We start from the raw sequence: 26515 nt of genomic DNA on the forward strand, positions 1-26515 counted from the left end.
GTCCATTTTAATAAGTGATGTATTAAAAGGTTCCTGCTGGAAGCCACTGAGCAGCAAAGGCATGTCCTCATCTTGGAATGAGTCTGCCCTTCTAGAGGCCTCCATTCAGTAACAAATCCCTCAAATCTACTATAGTACTGGGTGAGCATTCGTTGAGAAGGTACTTTGGGGACTATACCATGGGCTGGGTATGTCTGAAGTATCTGGAGAGGACAGTGGTGAACCTGGAAAAAGCAATTAAAAGATGGAGGTCGGGGAGGAAGACTCTAAACCTCCAAGCATGGACCTGGAGCATCCGGGGCTGCGTTCTTCAAAACTTAGCTAATTGAATGTTTTCAATGAGCACCCTTGATTCTGCTCCTGTGACCTGTCCAGGCAGATGGGCTGCAGGAATATCAAAGGTATCCTTACAGGAAGAACTCACAAATTAAGTTTGAAAACAGAGACTCTTGAAGATTGCTCCCGTCTGCCACAGAGGGAGGGATGAGCTTGGGAATGCCTCCCCAGAGAAGGTAGCAATTTCTAGGTAGGTGTTCAAGGGCTACCCAGGAGAGAAGGCTCTGGCATAGAGAGAGGGAAACTGACTTTGGGTGGTAGGTGGATTCAGGACTTAGATGGTTTGGATTTGAACCCTTTATCCTGGCTAGGAGCCAGGGCATGACTCAAGGTCTTTGGCTTTCTGGTTCTTCTACAAAATAAGGATGGTAAGAAGTATCAGGGAAGGTTAAATGGGAACTTCTATCTCCCCAGGACGTGGCCTGATACTCAGAAAATGACAGCTCTTGGTATGAGCATCCAGGAAGTACTTTCTACATGTCAGGCAACAGGTGACCAAAATCACTGGAGAAATTCTTTTTTTTTTTTTTTTTTTTTTTTTGGTTCTTTTTTTCGGAGCTGGGGACCGAACCCACTGGAGAAATTCTTAACAGTACAGTGTGTCATGATTTCGGCATAGTCTTTTGGGGGTGGAAAGGGCAGGAGTTTGCTTGAGGAGATGGGAGTTGTTCAAGGGACTCGCTCTTCCTTTTGTGATCTCCATCAGCTTTCCAAGGCTCCTACATAAAGTTGCCAGCTTGTTCCCCAAAGGCAGTGTCTCTGAAAGTTACGCCATCCCTTTCGCCCAGCCTGATAGAAGTCTTCCTTCCTTGGATGGGAGCCATGGGGCTGACTTGCCCTGGGGAGGGCTGAGCTTAGGTCTTTGCATAGGTCTCTTCCTTAGACAAGACCTCAGGCTTCATTCAGTGAGTACTGACTTGCGTTATCTTGTATAATGAAGAACAAACTAGGGGCTTGTCCTGGTTTCAAAAATAATCGTTCTCCTCCAGGGACTAGAGCAAAGGGGTGTGCTGACTAGTTTTATGTCAACCTGACACAAGCTCTAGTCATCTAACAGGAGGAAGCCTCTGTTGAAAAAATGACTCTCCTAAGATCCAGCTCCTAGGACATTTTCTTAGTGATTGATGTGGGAGGGTCCAGCCCTCTGTGGGTGGGGCCACCCCTGGGTTGGTGGTTCTGGGGTCTATAAGAAAGCAGGTTGGGCAAGCCATGAGGAGCAAGCCAGTAAGCAGCACCCTTCCATGGCCCCTGCATCAGCTCCTGCCTCCAGGTTCCTGCCCTATTTCAGTCCCTGCCTCGGCTTCCCTCAATAGACTGTGACTCAGGATATGTAAGTCAAAAAAACCCTCTTTCCTCCCCAAGTTTCTTTTTTTGGTTATGGCGTTCTGCTGAAGCAATTTAACCCTAAGACAGGAGCTTGGAGATTCTGAAGCGTTAGCAACGCACTTCCTTAGTGTTGGCAACAATGAGAACCAAAGGCAGCTGGGTCTTGGGTATGGCCTGGCACTCGAACCTGTGATCCACTTTAACATAAAATACCACTGAAACTCTAGACTAGTTTAAGGCGATCTACAGGTGGTGGGCAAGAAGGCTTATCAAGGTAAAGGCACTGGCCCTAGAGCCCGAGTGTCTGCTCCCCAGGACCTGCACAGGAAGAAGGAGAGAACCGGTCCTCAGAAGTTATCCTTGGAACCTCACATGCATGCTGTGGCATGCACATGTTCCTACCCTCCGATAAAGAAATGTGATGATGACAATGACAATGAAGATGACGGTGATACCTGACACGTTGGGAAGACAATGCTCAGTTGACAGATATGATAACCCTGATTCTTCTTCTTCTTCTTCTTTTTTTTTTTTTTTTGGTTCTTTTTTTCCGGAGCTGGGGACCGAACCCAGGGCCTTGCGCTTCCTAGGCAAGCGCTCTACCACTGAGCTAAATCCCCAACCCCAACCCTGATTCTTCTATTCCTACCATTTGGTGCCATTCTGCCTAATTTTGCCCAATTGAAGAGTCAATATGGGACCATGGCTAGTCGCTAAAGCCCACAGCTTATTTAGATTTTATTCACTTTTTTTTAATATAATGCCTTTTGTATTCCTGCCTTCCACACCGGAGGGCACATTACAGTTAGTCAGCCTGTCTCCTAGGGAATCTCTTGACTGTGTTAGTTTCTTAGACTTACCTGCTGATGGAGCACTGGAGACCAGTTTTGTAGGCTGGCCTCTAAGTAAAGTACCTTCTTACATTGTTTTGTTTTGAGAAAGTTCTAAAGAAGAACAGGCTGGTTTTGACCATAGTATGTACTATGTACTATGTAGCATGTACTATGTACCATGTAGTATGTAGTATGTACTATGTAATATTAACATGCAGTGTGTTGTATGTACCATGTACTATGTACTATGTAGTATGCACTGTGTAGTATGTGCTATGCAGTATATATGTAGTTTGTAGTATGTAGTATGTACTGTGTTCTATGTAATATGAAGCCCTTGAACTTCTCATCCCTCTGTTGTCCCCTCCCAAGGGCTGGGATTACAGGCATGCACCACAATTTCCAGGTTTTGAAGTCCAAGCATAAAATCTAAGGTTTTATGCACGCCAGGCAGGCACTCTTCCAATCGAGCTCTGTCTTCAACCCTGTCAGTGAGGGCTGACCTGATACTTTTCCGCCAGTGGATTGAGTAGTGTGATGGGTGTTAGAGGTAGGCAGGCTGCCCACTCTCCCCATCATATCAGAGGCACAGGTGAGAGATGATGCTCATGGCCCAGGTCATCTGGGCCGAGACGGTGGGTCCGTCAGGATTCTGGGTCGCAGAATTCTCCCTCTTCTTTTGTGCACATTGCACCTTTGGGAGGGAAATCACTGTGCAAAGCGCTTGTTTTAGGTGCAGGAGTGCCTCCACGCCTTGAGGTCTTATTCTTTTTTTTTTTTTTTTTTCTATTTTTCGGAGCTGGGGACCGAACCCAGGGCCTTGCGCTTGCTAGGCAAGCGCTCTACCACTGAGCTAAATCCCCAACCCCACCTTGAGGTCTTCTGCACAGGCCATCAAGGGAGCCATTGTCCAGTAGTTCTATGTCCAGCAAGAGGCAGAAATTCAGAGAAACCCTGAGTTCCAGGCACACCACGGGGGGTGGGGTGGGAGAAGACCCAGGATTTGCAAAAATCCCCCACAGTGCAGTCAGATGACCGATAGATGGAGCCGTGCAAGAAAAGGGGAAAAAAAGATTTTTAACAAATTAATAGAAGCGACTTCCTGTGGAGAAACTGTCATCCTGGTTAGAAACTGTGCAGCGTCTAATCCTGTTCTTGGAAACTCAGGCAGCTGCTCTGGTTTACACAATCTGCCTATCGGAGGGAAGGGGAAGGGAGAACAAACCATGTTGTCCTTATTCAACAGCAGAGATTCTCCCAAACCATATGCAAAAATAAATCTCAGGCAATGCGGGTAACCCAGGAAACCTGGCGGCTGGGCTAAAGCCTGCTGGGCGGCCTGGGGACAAAGATCTCAGAGACCCACCCCGCCCCAGAGGGTCCAAGAGTCACAGACAGATAGAAGTCCCCAGCCTTCCCCTCAAGTGTTCCTGGATCCACAGACTTGCCTCACCTTGACACTCCTCACACGGGGGGGGGGTGTCTCTAGCTGGGGGGGGGACACCCCCAGAGCCAGGAACAGGGTCTTTGACTTAGAGGCAGCTGTTTTGAGGACAAAGGGTCACCAAGAGGGGAGGAAGTCACTGGGAGGACAGGCTGTGTTGGGGAGGACCCGGAAGTATGCCCTGGGAAATCCTAAGAGAATAGTCGATGGGAGGGGTGGGCAGTCGATGAGGGAGGACAGATAGAGACAGCGGGAACCGGCCAGGGAAAAAGACGCAGCTGGGTGGCCAAGGGTTTCAGGAGTTTACCCTGGGAGGGTGTTTTATGGAGGAGATGAACTTAGTGAATTCATTAATTAAGTCCATATTCATTCAACAAATTTTTTTCTGGCAGGCAGAGAGGGGGCGGGGCTTGTGCTTGGCACTGGGTAGACAGGGCTTGCTAGAGGGAGGCCTTTTCCGGTTCAGAAACCACAGTGTCTGGTCTGTGACCTTTCAATGACTGAATTTCAAGAGAGTGGAGGTGGGGGTGGGCCCAGGGGAAGTGTAGGCAACCTCTAGGGGAGTCCCGGGGAACTGGCTGTCTGCACCCAGCTTTTGAGTTTCACGAAGAGTTCAGGATTTCCTTCCTTTCGGCCAGAGCTGGCCCTGTGACCACCGTCCTTGGCAAGTTTATTGTCTCTCTCGTACTCATTTCTCTATGTGAAAAAAAATTTCCCCCTCATCTTTAGTTGCAGACTAATAGTTGCTCTGTCCTGCTCCCATTTAAATCTCTGAATCTTTACAGCAATTCTCCTAGGTAGTTTTTGTCTCAACCCCATTCTACAGATAGGGGACAGTGAGGCGCGGAGCAGCAATGGCACCTGCCTACTTACCCTCTGGGACTGAAATCCTGCTAGATTTGGTCCCTTAAGCTTGTGGTCTGGGCAGCCCCAGTGCAAGGAGGGGTTCTCACAGCTTGCTAGTCATTATGTGTTTATTTATTTAAGCTGGAGGCTCTCAGCCCTCGGGGCTCAGGGATAAATCGTGAGGTGCTCATCTTCGCGCGGGCGCGGGGGTGGGGGGCGAGGGGGAGCGAGGAGGGAGGGCCAAGGATCTACTAGGTGGTGAACCCTGGACCAGGCCAACCGGTTGCCATGGGGACGGCTGGGCGGAGATGTGGGCCAGGCAGGCAGGTTGCCCCGCCAGGGCAGTTCCGGGGAGCTCCCTCCCTCAGTGCGGGGAGTGGCACCTGGGACTGTGCTTTCCTGGCAGCCAAGGCCACAAGAATTCTTGGCTCGCAGACAGGAAAGACCACAAGTCCCCTCCAGACGTCTGAGCTTTTGCGACCTGGCCCAATCCCCCCCCCCCCCCCCCCCGAGCTTGAAGGCTATCTTCAGTTCTTCTATGTGAATTATTTACCGTGTCTGGCGGCCTCCCCGGAGGCCTCCCTGCCCGCCCTCCATCCTCCTCCCTCCCTGTCCTCCCCAACCCTCCCCCCTTGCGCTGTGTCTCCACTTTCTGGTTCCAGCAGCCCTTTTTCCTTCATTGTCCAAGAAGTTTCCTGGACTAGACCCCAAGGGAAGCCCGAGGAGGAGACAGCTTTCTCCTCTCTCCTTCTTGCCAGGGGCATTGACTGCATCACTTGGCTCCCCATGAACCTTAGCGTCTTCTTCTGTGGCATTAGGGTGGTAATTCCTGTTCTGTATGCTTCCAGGACTGATGATCACATCCCAAATGGCGACGTAGAAGTGTGGCCCTTGCATTGTATCTGGGTCCACTGTCACCATTATGTGCCTTTAAATTTCTGACATGCACCACAACACAGAACATTCTGCATGTGTTTTACTAGATTCTCCTAGCACTCGGACGACCCGAGGATGCTATAGATTATCTGGACATCTGTGACTGAGACACTGAGGCCTGGAGAGGTCGAGGAAGGAGCCAGAAGTGGAAACAGCTGGACCCGGTCGGTCTTGCTCTCTTCACCTCTATGGGCTTAACCCTGATTCCAAGGCTTCTTCTTCAGCTGCCGCTCTTTGCAGGTGGTATCTGTGTGAGCATTTGAGTTACATTTTGTCTGTAACAATGTAACAGATGTCATTGTGTGAAGGGGTTACATTTCTCACAGCCGGCCTCTACACCGTCCTTAGTGCTGGGAATACAACATGGACACCAGGAAGTCAGGAAGAGCTCTTGCCCTCAAACTGCAATTGGGAGTAGGGTGGGGGTGGCAGTGTCTGAGACAGGAAGCAAAGGACAGACACCTGCTACCGTTACATTTAAGATGGAGTTAGTGCCTTGTATGATAAGGGCTGGTTGCACAGAAATGGCACCCTCGGGTGGCAGAGGGGCGCAGGTGGAGTTTGGGGCTCAGTGGGTTAAGGTGCTTGCTGTGTGAGCCCGATTAGAAGGTGGGAAGGCAGAACCAACGCTGCCCTCTAACTCCACACATGTGCCGATTTGTCTCTCATATAATAGTAAAAATTTTAAAAGAAACAGAGGCGGGCTGGAGCTCTTGGTAGGAGCATCCAGGAGCAGAGGACAGAGGTTTGCCTGAGTCAGGGCAGGTCCTTAGGGAAGTGATTGAGAGGAAAGGGGAAGAGGGTGGGTCGCAGAGACTCTCAAATGCAAGCTCAAGGGTTGGTTTGTTGTCTGTTGGTGTGCTCTCTCCAAGGTCTCCTGTAGCCCAGGAGGCCTTCGCGTACCCACAGTGTAACCCAGGGTTACCTTGAATTCCTGTCTCTACTTCTCAAGCACTGACACACACAACTGTTCTACATGCTGGGGTCAAGCCTTTGTGGATGGCTCTTACGTATGTTAGGTATATGCTCTACTCATGCTACACCTCCCAGACCCCTGAGAGCTGCAGAGCAGGAGTTCTCAGGGGTGACTGACTTGGACCTTCAGGGGACTTCTGATGGCAGCTATGGCTAGGAAGAAGGAATGCAATTACTATCTAGTTGGTAGAATCCAGGGACACTGGGAAACATCTCAATACAGCCCAGAACCAAAGAGGCGACCCCCAATCATGGGCTAAACAAGAAATTCTGTCTAGGAGACTTTACAGTGGGAGTAAGACCCTTGGTCACGTCTGCTCAGACATAGGCTGCTGTAACAGGCCATCTCGCTTTGTGCAGCTATAACCCAGGTAGCCACATGCTCTGCTTCCTTACTCAATTCTTCTATTTTCAGTAGTGAGCTTAGCCTGTAATGGCTGATCCATCTCTCCGGCCCTCCAGTTCCCACCCCCCTACCCTCTACCCGACGCCCCCGGGACTGAACCCAGGGCCTCGAACTTGCTAGGCAAGCGCTCTACCACTGAGCTAAGTCCCCAACCTCCAGCCCTCCAATCCTTATTCCCAAGGAAGAATGCCTTTAAAGGCGGGTGTGTAGGGAGCGCCAGCCCTCGGGCTAAGCTGCTCTTGGGTGTTCACTTAGGGATCTTCTCAGTGATTTGGTGATGTAAACCCCATGTGACACACAGGGAAACAGGCCCTCTTGGGGACGTGTGTGTCTTGTTTGCTGCTGTCTATAGAGCAGTATCTAAGCCAGTGTTTGTGGGAGAGGAAATGAACTCCCACTGTAAATGCTTCATGGCTTCAGGGTTCACAGATCTCCTGTCACTGTGAAGAAACGGAGGCCCAGAGAGGTGGAGGGTCTCCTGTGGAGTAACACACCAGGACCTCCTTCCTTGCTTTTCTATTGAATACCTGGGAGTGCCAGTTTCCTTGGACCACTGGAACCTTACTCTGCTTCTACTGCTGGCGGGTGGGACTGACAGCCAGAGGGACATTTCTGAGATGCTCAGAGGGTGACAGGGTAGGTCTTCCTGGAGTCCCAGCCAAGCTGGAAAGCAGAGCTTGTTGTAGTCTGAGTAGGGAGCTCAGTCAGTGCAATGTGAGAATTCAGAGAGATTCAGATGCCAAGCAGTCTCCATGCTATGTCCTTTGGGTGGACGTCTCAGCAAGTCCCACACCCCAAGCAGCATGCAGAGATGGCATTCCTATTGTTACTTGTCAAAAGTTTAGAGAAATATTCTGTCTAAGGGAATCCATGAGGAGGCTGAAGACCAGCTATTATCTTGATGTCCCCATTAACTTGAACTCAGCGTGTGAATGGCCAGGGCTTTACTATTTGAAGTCCTGATCTTCATTTTGGAAACAGGGTCATAGACCTCAGCCTCAAGGTCTATAGAAGAACCACAATGAACATGGTCCAGCACCATCCACAAAATAATAGGTTCTACTCTTGGACCCCTCCTCAGGTCTGGACTTTGGGGTGAAAAAGTCAACTTGAGGGAGGGAGAGTTTATTTCAGCCCATGGTTCAAGGAGAGGGAAGGGAAGGCAAGCTGGGCAGGAGCATGAAGCAGCTGATCACACCCATAAACAGGAAGCAAACAGAAGCACGCTCAGCCCCTTCTCCGTCTTCCACAGTTCAGGATCCTACCAAGGGAATGATGCCACCCACAGTGGACGGGTCTTCTGACCTCAATTAATACAATCGAGATAACTCCCTGGGTATGCCTAAGAGGTTCATCTTCTACTTGATTCTGGGTTCTGTCAGGTTGACATCATCCTTCACAGAAGATATCAGAGGGTAAAAACCAAGGTCAGGCAGGATCCTCCTGAGATTGCTTGATTGTCCCATGAACCAGGGTCCTGATGTTCAGTGTACCTTTCCAATGTATTGGGCTACCTTAGGCCACAAAGTGGCAATGCCTGGGGAGGGAGTGTATGGTGCTTTTTCCAGGCTTCCCCCACAGTTAATGGGACAAATGAGGGTGTAGTCTTCATTAGTGTGTGGTAATTTCCTGCAAGATGGAATCTTGTAGGGACACTAGTTAAGACTCAGGCATGAGACTGGAGAGATGCTTCATTGTAAGAGCATACACTGCTCTTCTTGGAGGACTACTGAAAAATTTTTTTAAAAAAGATTTATCATTTATTATATATATAAGTACACTGTAGCTGTCTTCAGATACACCAGAAGAAGGCATCGGATCTCTTTACAGATGGTTGTGAGCCACCATGTGGTTGCTGGGAATTGAACTCAGGACCTCTGGAAGAGTAGTCGGGTGCTCTTAACCGCTGAGCCATCTCTCCAGCCCGGACTACTGAAATTTGACTCCCAGAAAATGAGGTCACATGTAGTAGCTCACAACCTCAGCTCTGATCAATCACATGCTTCTGGCTTTTGAGGGCCACATGTCCCTCACACACATAAGTAAAATAAAATCTTTTTAAAAAGAAAATGGTTTAATAAAGAAAAAAAAAGATGCAGGAAGCAAACAACTGAGAAGCCCCAGGAATTCCCTGAAACTGATCATAAGCACTAATCCCTCTATTCCCCCAATCTTATTTAAACAATAAGAACAGATGAGACACTCTCAGACAAGCTGAGCTGCCTGGAAGATACCCTCTCCAACCTATCAAATCATAAGACATGCTCCAGGATTCTAGCTTTTGTGAGTTGTCATTCCAAAGTTCACCAAGTTGGATCCTTACTTTGGTTTGTCTTTGAGTGCATGCTTCTATTCAGGCCCTTCTCCATCTTTTACAGTCCAGGATCCTATTTAGGGAATGATTCTACCCACAGTGGATGGCTCTTCTGACCTCAATTAACACAATCAAGATAACCTCCTGGGTTATCTTAACCTATCTGGGATGTGTAGACATTCATTCTTATCTCCCAGTAATAGTGTCACACAACAGTCTACCTCACCTCTCTCCTCGAGTCTACAACACCCAGGCTCTACACTGTTCTTTCTAGAATGTCCTACTTATGTCTCAGCTCCTGCCCTCCAGCTAAATCCTGTTTGGCCCCCAGGGCTCGTTGTTGAACTGCTTCTCAGCCTTCTGACTAAGATCAAGAGTAGGTGTCAGCCGAGATAGCACAGCTTCCAGGAAGACTTTCAGGATTACCCTCTACCTGAGTGGGTCTCTTCCTTAGGCTCCCAAAGCCCATTGCCTTCCCTCCTGTGTACCCACCCTCGGTATGCCCCACTGCTGGACATCTTCCTCCATCAGCCCATGTTTCCCTTTGGGACAGTTGCTGGAACGCTCTCTCTTGCTTGTCTTCATTTCCTTGGGGCTGCGCACAAATGTCAGGCACAGAGCCATTCCCCAGGGGATCCTGTTGAGTTTGTGCTGCAACAATAGCAACCTCTTGCATATGGAGTTTCCTAGCTTCAAAGGACTCTTAGATGGGGGCTGGGGATTTAGCTCAGTGGTAGAGCGCTTAAGCGCAAGGCCCTGGGTTCGGTCCCCAGCTCCGAAAAAAAAGAACCAAAAAAAAAAAAAAAAAAAAAGACTCTTATATGGCTGTCATGATGCTCACAGAAGAAACAGGGTTTGAGGTCGTCAAGTATGGTGGGAGATCAGGTACTTGCCCCCTGCAGCACAGGCTGACCGCCCACACCGTCTCCCCCGACTCCCGGGAGGTGGGCGGGGATATGCTTGTAATATATTTAGTTCCAAGTGGGAGTCTCTGCAGAGCTCCCCGGCTTGCTGTTTCAAGGAGGGTGGGGTGGGGAGGAGGCCAGGAATTGTTGCTTTCAGGGCTCAGAGAGGAGCTGGGGCCAGCTTTGTTAGCTGATGCCCGGAGTGGGCGCGATCTCAGGAATGCGCACCTTAAGAGCCAGGGGCTCTCTTCTGCGACAGTTCAGTCGCTGCAAGGCAGAGAATCCCAAAAAATGCAGGGGGGAAACCCAGAACAAGAAGGTGGATGGCCAACTGAACTAGTTCATCCACTTGGAATTATTGGCAACAATCGAGAAATAATATTTCAGAGCCAGATGTAGTGCACGCCTGTAACCTCAGCCCTGGACGATCAGGAGTCCAAAGCCATCCTCAGTTACTTCACGAGTTAGAGGACAGCCTTGGCTACGTGTGACCTTGCCTCAAAATTGAAGCCGAGGTTGTAAATCAGCGCTAGAACACTTGGTAAAATTGTGGGAGGCTCTGGGTTCCATCTTTAGTGTGGAAAAAAAATGAATACAAATGCAAGCCTGTTGATGCACTACATATGTGCTGTATGTATAGGACAAAGGCGAACAAAGATGGCGTCTGTGGTGAGACAGACAGTGACTGGGATGACTCGAGTCACAGTCCTGCTGCTTGCATACTGTGAACTGGCACAACCCAGCCACGCTGTGCCTCAGTTTCTTCATGTAAAGGAAGGAGAAAGAAAATGTCGTACAAGGGCACCACTAAAATTAAATGGGTTATATTTGTCAGGCTATGTAAGATAACCCATACCACATACTAAGAGTCAGCTATTATAAGTGACATTTGTCACCTTAGTTATATCAAGTTTGTATAAATAATAAGTATACATGTAAATAATAATAATAATAATAATAATAATAATAATAATAATAATGGGATAGAAAAATGTTAACCATATTTTGGGGGTGTGTGTGGGTTAGGGTTAAGATATAGTTTTTATTCTCTTTTTTTCTTTTACTTTCATTGGGGGCGGGGAGGTGTTTTTTGTTTGTGTGTTTTTGTTTTGCAGACAGGGCCTCACCATGTATCCCCAACTGTTCTGGAACTTGATATGTAGACCAGAATCACAGAGATCTGCCTGCCTCTGTCTCTTAAGTGCTGGGATTAAAGGTATGTACTGCTATACCCAGCTTTGAGACAGTTTCATAGCCCAGGATGGCCCAGAAAACACTATGTAGCCCAGGTTGGCCTGCAACATCTACTTATTTATTTGTTTTAATAAATTTACTTTCTTGTAATGAACTCTCAAGTAAAGACATCACAAGGGGACTGGGCAAATGTTTCAGTAGCTACTTTATTTACTTATTTTTTTTGTGTTGTGTGTGTGTATGTATGTGTGTGTATGTGTGTATGTGTGTGTATGTGTGTATGTATGTGTATGTGTGTATGTATGTGTATGTGTGTATGTATGTGTATGTGTGTATGTATATGTGTGTATATGTGTGTGTATGTGTGTGTGTGTGCATGTGTGTGTGTGTGCGTGCGCGTGCGTGCATGCTTGTGCTACAGCACAGGTTTGTGGAGGTCAGAGAACAACCTTCGGGAGTCAGTTCTCTTCCATCAGTGGGTTCTGGGGACCTAACTCAGGTGATTAATAGCACCCTTACCCCATCATTGGCCCTAGCTTAGAACTTTTTTTTTCTTTTTTTTTTTTTTGGAGCTGGGGACCGAACCCAGGGCCTTGCGCTTGCTAGGCAAGTGCTCTACCACTGAGCTAAATCCCCAGCCCCAGCTTAGAACTTTTTAATCCTCTTATCTCTGCCTCCTGAATGCTGGGTTACACATGTGCACCGCAACGAAGCCTGATCTCCCCTCCATTCCAAATATTTTTAATTTTTTGCAGTGCCGGGGTGGAACCCAGTATCTCAAACATGCCGAACAAGTCCTCCATGCTGGGCGACATCATAGTCCTCTCCAGCTCGTCTATGGTGAGGGTCTACTGCTCGAAATTATCCAGAAAGAATAAACCTTGTTCCCCGACAGACAACAATTGCTGGAAGACGGACTTGAAAGGACCTTCTGTTTGGACATAAGAGGGATTGTATCTCTGCCATCACCACCCGGACACCCCGGGAACACACCCACATCAATGTCGGGATGACAGCTCACAGGTAGCCCTTCTCTAAACAGTCTGGGCTGTGCCTTCCATCTCTCATCTGCTGCTTTAATGATTTTATACGACATCTGTTGAAACAAATAGCCTGGGCTGTTTAAATACCCACAGCTATAAACTGTCACCACCTGACGGGTAGAGACGGCTCCCCAGGCAGGCAGCATCAAAAAGGAGACTAAATCACTCTGTCCACTCCTGCCGGTGTCACACTCCCAGGATCCAGGGAGACAAGGGCATGAACAGAGAAGGAAATGCCAGCTTCTGGGAAAGTGATTCTGGCCTCATCTGTTGGCTTGCCAGGCCGGCAGCCTGCCAGAGAGAGAGTATGCCAGCCAGCTGCCAGCTGGTCTGCAAACGACTGTGCCAAGCGCATAGTAGGCATGCAATGGCTCCTCATCAAATCCAGTAAGAATTTTGCCACTTGCATTCAGTGCATGTGTGTCTGTCTTAGGTAGTGTCTGACACAAGACCAGGGATGCCCGTAGGTGGTTCTCACCTCCTTTTTTTTTTTTTTTTTAAGGAATTATTTTTATTATTTTAAAATCACGTGTATGGGTGTGTATCTGCATGTGGGCACGTGCTCAGGATAGCAGGTACCCTAGGGTGCAGGAGGAGGTCCCTGAGACAGGCAGGAGCCAGAGTTACAGGTGGTTGTGAGCCTGTTCAGGTTGTGACCTGAACGCTGGGAACGAAACCCGTACTCTTTTGTTCTTTTTTCAGAGCTGGGGACCGAACCCAGGCCCTTGTGCTTCCTAGGCAAGCGCTCTACTACTGAGCTAAATCCCCAACCCCGCCAGTACTCTTAACCTTAACTCAAGCCATCCCTCTAGCCCTGCCCCCTTCAGGCCATTTTGCTGAGGCTTCTGTGCATCCTGAGGCTATTGTGGCCCCTGTGCTAGATGTCTGCTTTAGACTCGGATATAGCTTTTCTCAACCTCTCTTGGAATATTGCTTTAAACGATCATGATAACAGTTGTCAAGGTCTTACCGCTCTCTGTCTCCCACCTTTAGTGGTTTTTAACTTGTTTGGAAACAAGGTATTGCCACTGTAGCCCAGGCTGGCCTCGAACTCCTGTGCACAGTATAGTCCCCGACTCCTGAGTTCGCTTGGATTATAGATCTGTGTCACCATGCCTGGGTACTCCTTTCCTAATTTTATTTTATCCATCTCTCTACCCATGTATGCATGTACGCATTCATTTCCTTGCACACATGTACGTGTGCACCCACTGACCTCACCCACATGTCTATGCATCCGAGAATCCATTCATTCATCCCTCTATCCATGAATCCATCCACTTACGGATCCATTCATTTTCCACGTATACATGGATACAGCCATTCACCTGCCCCTATATCCATCCATCCATCCATCCATCCATGCATCTGTCCATCCATCCACTGTGAAACAGCCACCTGTTGCTAGGAAAGTGACCTCTTGGGAGATTTCCGATCTTTAAATCACCTGCATTCTGACAGGCAGCCAGGTGGCCAGACCCTGGACTCACAGGGCAAGTTCTGGATGCTGTGGGCACAGAGAGGAGGGGTTACACACCCATCAGAAATCTCACAGAAGGCTGCAGGAGCATCATGTGGGGCTGAAGGCATGGATGTTTCAGTGGTTAAAAGCACTTGCTCCGGGGTTGGGGATTTAGCTCAGCGGAAGAGCGCTTGCCTAGCGAGCGCAAGGCCCTGGGTTCGGTCCCCAGCTCCGAAAAAAAAAAGAAAAAAAAGTATATAAAAAAGCACTTGCTCCTTTTCCAGAGGACCCATGTTCAGTTCCCAGAACTTACACTGGGTAGCTTACAAACCCCCTGTAACTCTGACACCCTCGTGTGGTCTCTGAGAACATGCACACACGCACGCACACATGCACGGGCATGCACACACACACACACACACACACACACACACACACACACACACACACACACACCATGCCTGAGAATACATACAGACACATATACATAAATACAGATAATTTTTTTAGATTAACTATAATGCTCAAGCATACTAGGGAAATGGGCGGGGGAGGGGGAGATGGTGGACCCATGTCCCAGTCAGACAGCCCTGGTTTAGATCCAACCTTTCACTGGTTCCATGTTCTTGGTCCAGCCCTTGGCCATTTCTGAGCTTCCTTTCCTCATCACTAGGTAGAGAAAGGGATACATCTGAGCAGGGTAACAGAGAGGGTTACCTTAGACTGCCAAGCACCAGGTGTGTATAAGTGTCACACCAGGAACACTGACTGCTGGCCACCAGATGTCCCCTTCCACAGACGCAGAGACCCAGGTGGTTGGGATTGCGTGCAGCACTTGTAGCGAGCTGAGATTTTTCCAGCTGCTGCCCTGGGCTGTGACTGGTGTCTAGGGCATAGAATCCTACAGCATAGTAGGCTAAGCCAGATTGATTGGCATTTGGTTGTCCTCCCTTGGATCTAATTATCAAGGACCTTACGGGGAAATCTTCAAAGACTGCATCCTTGGGTCTCCATCACCTTCGCTGAATGCCCTCATACTTCCTCCCGCGGGGAAGTAAGGAAGTCGTGTACTTGTGAGATTCCAGCATTCCCAGCCTACAGGTGTGCTTTGGCCTCCCAGCAAATACCTCAACCTATTTCTTTTAGTTCAGAATATGCAGAAAACAACGGGCGTCCCTTACCTCTCATGCACTAACTCGAGCACACACTCACCCGGTAGGCCTCTGACTCCTCCCGTGTCTAAGTCTCATGTGTACTGGTGACACCAGTGACTGAGGCTACGGCTCTAGGCTCTTCCCACCCACAAGTCTTTCCACAGCCTCAATAGGCTTAGCTCAGCGACGGCGTAAGGAATGGAGTTTCATGGCTAGGACGTCAGCTTACAATAACACATCCCCACTAGGCACATCTGTGTCTCAGGATGTCACAACTGTCTTTGGCTGTTGGAGTGGAGGGCTCTGGAGAGCTGCAGAAACCGGAGTTCGTTTTGAAATCACGACGTTGTAGGCAATGGGTCAGGTGATGGGCAGAGGTGGGCGTTTATTGTGTAGGGCGGGGCTGGAAGGAGAAACCGGGGTGGAGGGGAATCAAGGGAAAGACCTGGGGCCGGGCATGTGGCTCAGAGGAGAGCACTTGCCTGGCCCCATTTGGGCTCTGGGTTCCATCTCAAGTGTCACGAACAGCAAAGCTCAAAACTCAAAGGGAAGACTGGAGATCCTGAGGCCCACCCTGAGAGAGGGGGGAAAGGGGGCCGTGGTTAGAACAAAGAAGGGGAAGACTGGGGAGGGGACTGGCTGCAGCCAGTTGAGTCCTAGTGACCTTCGTCATGGCCAACTGTGTGATCATGAGACAGAAACCAGATTCTAGGGAATGGTTAGAAGAAGGGGTAAGAGACAGACGGGCAGGGAGGGAGGGATGGGTGCCTAGGAGCTAAGGCCAGCGTTAAGAAGGATGCAGTCTGGGGTTGGGGATTTGGCTCAGTGGTAGAGCACTTGCCTAGCAAGCACAAGGCCCTGGGTTCAATCCCCAGCTCCGAAAAAAGAATAGAAAAAAAAAAAAGAAGGATGCAGTCTTTTTCGGCTTTCGGTTCGGAGGAGGCAACAGTATAACTTTCTTCGGTCGTCCCGAATCTGGGTTCATCCGACACCATTCACCTCCACCATGCCGCCCAAGTTCGACCCCAATGAGATCAAAGTCGTGTTCTTGAGGTGCACCAGAGGTGAGGTCGGTGCCACAACTGCCTTGGCCCCTAAGATCTCTCCTCTGGGTGTGTCTCCCAAAAAAGTTAGTGATGACATCGCCAAGGCTACCAGTGACTGGAAAGGCCTCAGGATGACAGTGAAACTGACCATCCAGAACAGACAGGCCCAGACTGAGGTGGTGCCCTCCGCCTCTTCCCTGATCATCAAAGCCCTCAAGGAGCCGCCAAGAGACAGGAAGAAGCAGAAAAAACATTAAACACAATGGAAACATCACTTTTGATGAGATTGTCAACATTGCCCGGCAGATGAGACACCGGTCTTCGGCCAGAGAACTTTCTGGAACTATCAAGGAGATCCTGGGTACTGCACAGTCTGTGGGCTGCCACCCTAATGACATCATAGATGACATCAACAGCAGTGCAGTGGAGTGCCCAGCTAGTTAAGAAGCAGCAAGAAAATATTTAAATAAAAGACTATCTGATAACCAAAAAAAAAAAAAAAAAAAAAAAAAAAAGGAAGGATGCAGTGGGAAGCAGAATGAGTAGATCTCCCTGGTAGGCAAGTACACAGTGAGTATGAGATTGATCATCTTGTCCTTCCCCAGTGACTCCTTAGTCACCAGAGTGCCAGCTCACAGCACTCGTCAGTCCTTCATAACTATTGAGCACCCAACTGTGTGCCAGATGCTGTTTTCAGTGCTGGGGATACCGCTGAGAAAAGGCAGCCGGGACCTTGGCTAGGAAGGTTCTTACCAACGAGTGCAGTAAGGAGTACCATGAGTGTAGCTAGCTGGAAAGGCGTGACTCCGCCGAGAGCTGAGGCTTCTATCTGCCCCGTGGTGTTACCCCAGGTGGGGCAGGATCAGGGCTTTCCTGTGGGCTGACTGAAATGTGGAACTGGTGGGTGGCAGCTGCCTCGGTGTCTGGGGTCAGGTGGGGTAGCTGCAGTTCGGCAGGCAGGGAAAGTTGGGTGTGGCAGGGGAAGGAGAAACAGTATCCTGGTTTGCTTCTCTGTTGCTGTGATAGACACTGACCAAAGGGGTTTCTGTGCCTCACATGTGCACCATCAGGAAAACAAGGCAGGAGCCTGGAGGCAGCAACTGAAGCAGAGACCACAGAGTCACGTGTCTAGGGATGCTACCACGCACAGTGGGCTGGGCCCGCCACATACATCCACATACATTCAAAAGCCCTAACACGTGTGTACGGGCCAATCTGATGGTGGCAACGTGTGTACAGGCCAATCTGATGGAGGCAACATTTTCATCTAAGTTCCCTCTTCCCAGGTACATCTAGGTCTGGGACAAGCTGACAAAACCTTGAGACCACAAATGGCAACCTGATGCACGTGTCTCATGTGATCTCCAACCTCTTCCCAGGTGATCTTCTGGTACGGTTCACCACCGAGCTCCACATACCCACCGGGGGCTGAGCAATGCAAGGGAGAAATCGCTGGTGGGGGTGGGGCATTTGCTCCTCACCGCCAAGATGGGCCAGCAGAGTAGTGATTTGCAAACACAGCTGTGGTCCCTTCCCTCCGCTCCCCCACCTCACAGAAATGAGTCTCAAAGCTGCACACCCTCTCCCTCCAGCCCATGCTCCTCCCCAGCACCACCCAGGGAAGGGTATTTAGGGAATATGATTCCAACTTAATTAATTCAGCACACCCGGTGCGGCTTCCCGATGCTGTGCAAAGCTAGCCCAGAGTTGGGGATGGGTAACCAGGCCTGTAGTGACAGGGGTGGGTGTCACCTTAGAACAGGTGGGTGGGGGAAAGCCCTTTTGGAAGTGACTTTTGCAACGAGACCTGAGGAAGAGAGTTGGCCATGTTCTGGGTACAGGAAGAAAACGGGCATCTCGGGCTTGGAGTCAGGTGAAGGCAGAAAGGGCGTTTGAGTGGACAGTGAGCCGGGCCAGGGAGCTGGGTTCAGTTCTGGCCTCAGTGGGGAGAGTTTAATGTGTAAGCCTTCTGAGGCTCATTTGTGTGACTGGGTAAGCTAGGGGGTGGGTGCAGGAGTTAGAACGGAAACTGGGGTGCCAGATCGAGGAGGGACTTCAAAGGTGACTCAGATCAAGGTAGATCTCTGAAGAGAAGACTCAAGGGTTTCTCAGTTTAGGGGAGGGGCTGGGACATACCCCAGTAGGTAGAGTGCCTGGGTTGGGTTTCCAACGGTGCAGAAGCCAGGGATAGTGTTGCATCCTTGAAATTGCAATACTTAATAGGCATGGAGGCGGGAGGATCAGGAGTTTAAGGTTATCCTCAGGTACGTAGTGAGTTCTAGGCTAGCCTGGACAATACAGAAGACTGTTTCAAAAAACAAGCCACGAAGAGGCAGCTTTTATCTTAAACCCCTTTGATATTTTCTTCTGAGAAAGGCTGTCCCTTCCTCAGTGGCTTCTGCAACTTCTCCATTATGACAGGCTGACTGCACTGACCCCTCACCCCCAGCTCTTCCCAGCCCTGGGGGCTTCTGACAGCATGGCCCCTCCAGCACCTTGTGCCTTGACGATGGGCCAAATGCAGCCGTCTCTGTCTCCTCGAAGGTCCTGCCACAGTGAGAGACAGAAGAGAGAAGCAATAATAAGAGCAAGAAGCGGCCTGGGGGGAGGAGGAGGGAAGAGATTTTTAGTCTCTCAACCTTGCAAGTTCCCCTTAGCTCCAAAGCCGCAGAGAGTTCTCGGAGAACAAACGAGTAATAACTCAGCCAAAACACCTTCCTCGGTGCAGTGGGAGAAGACCGAGGGATTCTGTGTTTGATTAGAATTTTACTTCCAACTTGCAACCTCCCTGGTGCCAGCCTCCCACACTCACCACCCCAGCAGAGCTGTGCTGCCCAGAGGTGGGGGAGGGCTGGCAAGTGGGGAGCTGTGGGACCTGTAGGCTACTGAAGCTTCTGGAGGACCTCTCAGTGGCAGGAACGGGGAGGAGGTGAATCCTTCATGAGCTTTTCCAAAGAGGAGGGCTACAGGAGAGCTTTGCAGGGGATCAGGCTCCGTGGGTGGCTAGGGCAAGCACTAGGGCAAGCGCTAGGGCAAGCGGTTAAGCTTGGCACAGTTTGCTGCTGTGATCTGAGGTAGCCCCAGGACCTTGTTGGTTAGTTTGCTTCCTTCTCTCCCTCCTTTGTTTCTTTGTTTCTTTCTTTCCTTCCTTCCTTCTCTCCTTCCTTCTTTCCTTCCTTCAGAAAGGGTCTTATATAGCCTGTAACTCACTATGTAGCCAAGTCTGGCTTTGCCCACCACCATGGCAAGCTCACCTTCCTCTGATTGATGTGGGACAGGAAGGGGACCAGACACAAGGCTGAAGTATCCAGGCATTGATTGGTTCAAGGGCTCTCTCCCATGGGACCATCTCTGTGGTACTGGGGTAAATCACACCAGATTCCCCTCTCCCATCCCTTTAGCATCCCCACCACCGTCTATCCACTCACTTACTGTTAGTCACAGATATACCCCAGATGCTGTGCTAGGGTAGGTAGTACAGGTAGGACAGAGAAGTATCTAGGACCTCAAAAAGGACAGTTTTTATACTGAGCTCCTTTGATCTTGCTTCTGGAAATGGCTGTTCCTTAGTGGCTCCTGCCCTCACAAAATCTTCAGGATATTAGAAGAGGGACAAGCAGAGGGTACTGGGGATACAAGGGATGCTCAAAGCTGGCTTCCTAAGGAAGTTGATATCTAGCTGGGGCCCTATGCCGGCTATCTATCTATCTATCTATCATCTATCTATCTTTGTCAATTTGACACTAGCTCAGGTCATCTGGGAGTAGGGAATCTCTATTGAGAAAGCACCGCCATCCGATTGACCTGGAGGCACATATATGGGCATTTCCTTAACTATGATTGATAATGGAAGTGCCTAGGCTACCGTGGACAGTGCCAGCCCTGGGCAGGCAGTCCTGGATTATGCAAACACAAGCTGGGGAAGCCCTGGGAAGCTGGTAAGTATGGTGTTCTTCTGTGGCCTCTGCTTCAATTCCTGATTTCTGGTTCCTGCCCTGAATTCCTGCACTGATTGACTGTGACCAATTGGGACAGGTAAACAGAGTACACCCTTTTCTCCCTAGGCTGTTCCAGGCATTGTGTCTATCACAGCAACGGAAAACCAATGAGGGACAGGCCGGAAGAGTTATAATCAGGGGAAGAAGCAGACATGGAGGAGAGCCAGTTCTTCAGAGAGGAGACTCGAGAGCTTTCAGATTGGATGGGAATGGTCTGGTGTTGTGAAGGAAACAGGGAGGGGCTGTGCGGGGGGAGGGGCTATGCGGGGGAGGGGCTATGTGGGGGTTGGGGGAGTTCACACCTCATTACTCAAAGCCCTCAGTGGTCTCAGTGGCATCTCACTAGGAAGATTGGTCTGGGACATCTCAGGACTTTGGGTGCCTTCATGACACCAAGGCATGAAATGCTTCTGTTTCCACAGTGCCGTTTCTCTGCTTCCTGGACTTAAACAAGATCAGGTTTAGAACTGTGTAAGAGGGACTGGACTCCTCTGGCTTGCACCTAGGGCATCCGCAGAGGCAGACCTGGTCTCTGTAACACTGTTGCAAAGTTGGAGCTGGCTGTGGAGTGGGAGAGTGGGAGTCAGCGTCTGACTGGAGGAAGATCTGGATGGCCATCTCTGCAGCCTTGGAAGGAAGGGAGATTAGGATGGGTGGACCTGGACCACGAGGTGAAGAGGCATGAAGACTACAGTCATCATAGGATAAGTCCAACTCCCTAGGGCTGCTCTACCCACGCCCAACCGTGGGTCCTTGGGAAAGGCAGGTGATCTCTTTGAGCCTCAGTTGCTTTCTTTGTAAAACGAGGTTCCTTGTATCTACCTCCCAAGGTGATTTTGAAGGTTAAACAGATGGTGGTGGTGATGCTGCTGATTTTGATGTGGTGGTGGTGATGGTGATGATGAAGGTGATGATGGTGGTGGTGGTGGGGTGATGGTGATGATGATCATGGTGATGATTATTGCGATAGTGGTGGCTGTGATGATGGTGAAGGTCATGGTCGTGTGGTGCTGCTGCTGGTGGAAGTTTTAATAGAGAAGGTGATGATGGTGGTGATGGGGTGATGATGAAGTGGTGGGGATACCAACACTCATTTATTAGGTTCACCATCTTTTCAATCAAAGCCCACCACACATGCAAACCACAGAGAAAAGAGCTTAAAACTGTTTGCAGCCGCCCTGGGAGGAGCTGACAGAACCTGGATTTGAACACAGGGCTCTGGAACCCCAGCTCCTTGCTGCCATGTGGGGCCCAGCCAGTGACAGGCAGCCAGCAAGGATGACTTTCATCAGGATTGTGGTTGAGGGTGGCTCTGTGTGGATCCCTGCCACATTCCCTGAGGCCCTTACCCTCCAGTCACGCCAGTAGCCAAGATAGTAGCAGCTGCAGCAGCCTTCCTGCTCCTCCCAGCGTGCCAGCATCTCGGTGGAAAACAGCACCTCCTCCAGCCGCCCACTCCCCAGCTGCCTTCCAAACACCATTGTTACCACCACCATCGTGGTGGGTGGTGTCTTCGCCTCACATGTGGATGGAGCAGCTGTGAAACCTGCTGGGGAGAAGAGAAGAGAACGTGATCTCACCCTCCCTTAGACCACTTTGAGTGATCCCAGACTCCCCAGGGCTCAAGTGTCTGGCTAGGACAGGTAGAGGACTGGCTGTGTTAAGACCTGGGCTCTAGGGGTTGGGGATTTGGCTCAGTGGTAGAGCGCTTGCCTAGGAAGTGCAAGGTCCTGGGTTTGGTCCCCAGCCCGGGGTGGGGGGGGGAAGACCTGGGCTCTAGTTTTAATGTTCCCACTGACTCAGGAGCTCTCTCTCCGGGCAGCAGGGTGTGTGGGGTTGGGGGAGCAGTTTTCCATTTAGAGGTAGCCAGTGGGCTTCTGGAGGCCTTTAAGAGCTAGTGTGTGGCACACTTCTCCACGTGGGTTCCCAAAAGGCTTGGGTCATCCGTTGTTCCTCACACATGAGAATGGGTTCAGAGTTGAGCACCCATCCGGACAGACATGGCCCACAACCATACTCGGAGGGCCACAGTGTCACCCTCTTTGCTTGTGATGGTAAAACGAGATAAAGCAAATGGAAAAGCCCTCTCTGAAGTTACATCTAGTCTTTGGAAAAATCTGGAGAGAGGGCTTGGGTGGTGAAGTATGTCCCTTGCCAACCTGAAGGAATGCGTTCAGGTGCTCAATCACACATAATAGCACACACTTGTGGTCCAACACAGGGATGAGCACAGGAGGATGCCTGGGACCTTTGGGCCAGTCAATTCAGTTGCATCTTGGGTGTCACAAGCTCAGTAAAGGACTCTGTCTCAAAAGCAGTTGAGAGTAACTGAGAGAGACACTCATCACTGGCCTCTGGACATTACATACATGAACACACGTGTACATGCATCCTTCCACAAACACAAGCACACACATAGCACATGATTAAGAATGCATGGGAGTTTCTGTCAGATTGAAGAGAGGATATGCAGAAACTCCTGGTGAGGGTTGTGGGTGAGGCAAAACTTTAGCAGAATATTAGGCCAGTTCACCTTGCGAGTGATCAAGCTGTGGGCGAGTGAGGTGGAGACAGGTTCTGGTGTTTATTTTCCTCTCAGAGTAGCACAGGGGGCCCAGGGAGGATGCGAGGCTGAGCTGCAGGGACGAAGAAGTGTGTGTTCTGGGGAATTGGGGGAATTAGTCTCTGAGGTTGCTCCAAGGAGAAAATGATGTTTGGAATCAAGAGTGATTACACGTCTGAGCTTGAAGCTTTTTAAAGAACACCGTGTTTACTTAACAGTTGTGTTTATGGATTTATTTATACCTGGCTCGGTTTCAAAAAGATTCTGAAGCGGGTAATTATTCAATCAGATTATGAACTCCTTGAAGGCAGGAAATGCCTATGTTGTTCCGGTCTTCTGAAAGGCTAACTCCCACTTACGCCCCTGCCTCTCCCTCCCCAGCTGGATTCTTGGTTGAAATACTCTGTGTCTGAACCTTTGTTCTTCATAGAAGTGTGATCTCAGACAGTACATATATTATAGATGGATCACAGTCAGTACACACATCATACATGAATCACACAGTACATACATCATACATGGATCACAGTCAGTACATACCTCATACATGAATCGCAATACATACATCATACATTGATCACAGTCAGTACATACATCATACATGGATCACAGTACATACATCATACATGGATCACAGTCAGTACATACATCATACATGAATCAGTACATACATTATACATTGATCACAGTCAGTACATACATCATACATGGATCACAGTACATACATCATATATACATGGATCACAGTCAGTCCATATATCATACATGAATCATAGTACATACATCATACATTGATCACAGTCAGTGCATATACATGATTCACAGTACATACATCATACATGGATCACAGTCAGTACATACATCATACATGAATCACAGTACACATATCATATATGAACCACAGTACATATATCATACATGGATCATCTATGCATCCATCCATTCAATAAGTCACCATCTAGCAATAAACGAAACATCCAACCAGTTGAATACACACCCGGCCCAGCATCCATCCAAGCACCCACACACCATCCACCCATCCAACAAGTCTTTGGTCTATTACTACCAAACAAAACATCCACCCGACCAAATTCCTCTCCAGCCTAGGGTTTGTTCATGTCCACCCACGTCCACCTACGTTCACCTAGACATCCAGGTATTTGCCAAAGCAACTATTCATTCAGCCATGTGTCTGTGCAGCCACCCAGAAATGAAACCTTATCTGTCTGTCTGTATGTCTATTTACCCGTTCAAAGCCACAGAAAGCAACTTAACTGCAGCAAATAAGATAGGAGCTACATTTCCCCAATGTTTACTTGGTTGCAAGTGCTCCTTGCAAAGAAACAAAACCAAAAACAAACAAAAAAGACATTAACCAATTGAGTAATGAACCCTAAGACCCCCGAAGACTCTGAAGTAAGGTTACTATCCCCATATTTCATAAGGAAAGCAATCAAAAAATTTTGGTGACTTGTCCAAAGTCATCTTAGAATTTTTATTTGTTTGCTTTGTGTGTGTGTGTGTGCGCGCGCGCGCGTGCGCACGCATGCCACAGTGTATATGTGGAGGTTAAAGACAACATTCGGAGCTGGTTCTCTAATCACCAAGATCAGCTTTAAGGGAGATCTTCAAAGACTGGTGTCTGATTACAGAAGTCCATTATCAGTTGCTCCTCCATTCACTGCTGGGGAGGGGAGGAAAGGGGAGGGAAGCCGGAGAAGATCAGCTACGCAGCCAGTGGAAGGAGGTAAAACTTTACCTGCAGGCCACTGCCTGCTTCCTTTTTCCCCCTCCGAAGAGTCTTTATAGAGCATGGTAAAGGTACTCTTCTCACATGCACACATCCTGATGGTAGCTTCCCCTCCCTCCATTCCTCCCAGTCACCCCCTTTCCCCAAGACCCAACCCCCTCCACTTCTCACCCTAGAACAGAAGCCTGCTTCCTTCTTGTCGATGCTCCTCTGGGGAAAGTCATAGCCTTGTGCCCGCCCTCCCTCTCACCAACTATGCAGCTCTTGTGCTCAGGGACCCACCACTGTACTAGGGAAGGCCTGGGAAAGCCCACCATGCCAAGAGCATTGGCCCCAGGAGCCCTGGGGTGCTGGCAAACAGAGCTTGGACTACTTCCCGTTCAAGGGGAGCCAGTAGAGTTCACCCTGGAGGCGACTTCCATTTCTCTTTTTTTAAAACATCTTTATTTATTATATACATTGTAGCTATCTTCAGACACACCAGAAAAGGGCATCAGATCTCATTACAGATGGTTGTGAGCCACCATGTGGTTGCTGGGATTTGAACTCAGGACCTCTGGAAGAGCAGTCAGTGCTCTTAATCACTGAGCCATCTCTCCAGCCCCGCGACTTCCATTTCTTACAGCCAGCACTAAGTCCATTTCCTGTTTGCTGTGCCTCCCCTCCGTCCCTCCATCCTCTGCCCTTTTCTTTGTGAAATGACATCTTGTTCATTTGCCTGCCCTACTTTCCTGAGTCTGGATAGCACAACTCTAGTTGTGGTTCTGGTTCTAACCCCAGCTAGGGGGTGGGTGGTCACCGAGCTGGGCCAACCGTAGTTCCTCAGAGCACATCTGGGTGTGTCGTCGAGGTAGATGACACCTGGTCTGACTAGGCAGAGCCCTTTTTTGGGCTGAGTGCAGCAGATGGGAGAACATCGATTTTTTGTTTTTTGGGGTTTTTTTTTTTGGTGGCTTGTCAAAGGCTTCACTGATCTCAGATAAAACAGCTGAGCAGGGAGCAGACACCAAAACTGAGAAAGGGTGTGTTGATGGAGCCTGAGAACCAGTGTTCCAGTGGCTCCTGGGTCAACCCCATCTTAGATACTCTTGGTTTGTCTTTAGAGCAGGGATGGGTGGGCACTCCAATGGCCCTCTCCCTCATGGCTGAAACAGACTCTGCCCTTTGCAGGTGGAGCAACCTGGCACCCACGGCTCTCGTCTGGCTCTGCCCTTTCTTCCGTGTCTGCACCCCCACCACACTCAGTTTCCTCTTTCTTTTCAAGACAGGGTTTCCTCTCTTTCCTCCTCCTCCTCCTCCTCCTCCTCCTCTTCCTCCTCCTCCTCCTCCTCCTCCTCCTCCTCCTCCTCTTCCTCCTTCTTCTTCTTCTTCATAACCCCCTTTGTCTTCCACCCCAAGTAAACCTCTCCCATGGGGAGGGGGGGAGACAAGCTTTCTCTGTGGAACCCTGACTATTCTGGAAGTTTCTCAAACTACCCTTGAACTCAGAGATCCTCTTGCCTCTGTCTCCTGAGCCCTGGGATTAAAGAAAGGCACCCCCCAACCCCCAGCTATAGTCAGTTTCTTAAACTGCCCTTGGCAATCCCAGAGATCCTCTCTCTATGGTCTGACTTGCCCTCTCCAATCTCTCCTTGTGTTCAGCACAATCTTGGTTATACTACTGCTGTAGGCTTTCAAGGGCTCCCCATTATTCTTAAGCTAAAGCCTACCTTTAAGCAATGAAGTTTTGGTTGGTTGTGGTGGTACGCCATTTTATCCCAGCACCTGGGAGATAGAGGTAGAGAAGCAGGTGGATCTCTGAGCTTGAGGCCAGCTTGGCTTACATAGCAAGTTCCCTGCCACCCAGGGCTACAGAGACTCAAAACGACAACCGCTGATCAAACAAAACAAAAACCTCCCAGACCAAAGCAAAACAAACAAACAAATAAAAGAGTACCTGCAGGGCGTGCAGAGGACCAGGGTGTGGTTGCCAGAACTGCCCCCC

General features: G+C 49.5%; 1 pseudogene; it reads left to right on the plus strand.

Annotated features, from left to right (window-relative positions):
• Positions 1-16180: 16180 nt before the first annotated feature.
• On the plus strand, positions 16181-16735 carry LOC148006119 (large ribosomal subunit protein uL11 pseudogene; annotated as a pseudogene).
• The last annotated feature ends 9780 nt before the right edge of the window (positions 16736-26515 follow it).

This window comes from Rattus norvegicus, chromosome 5 (assembly GCF_021556685.1).
Source record: "Rattus norvegicus strain SHRSP/BbbUtx chromosome 5, alternate assembly SHRSP_T2T, whole genome shotgun sequence".
In the NCBI taxonomy this organism is placed as follows: Eukaryota; Metazoa; Chordata; class Mammalia; order Rodentia; family Muridae; genus Rattus; species Rattus norvegicus.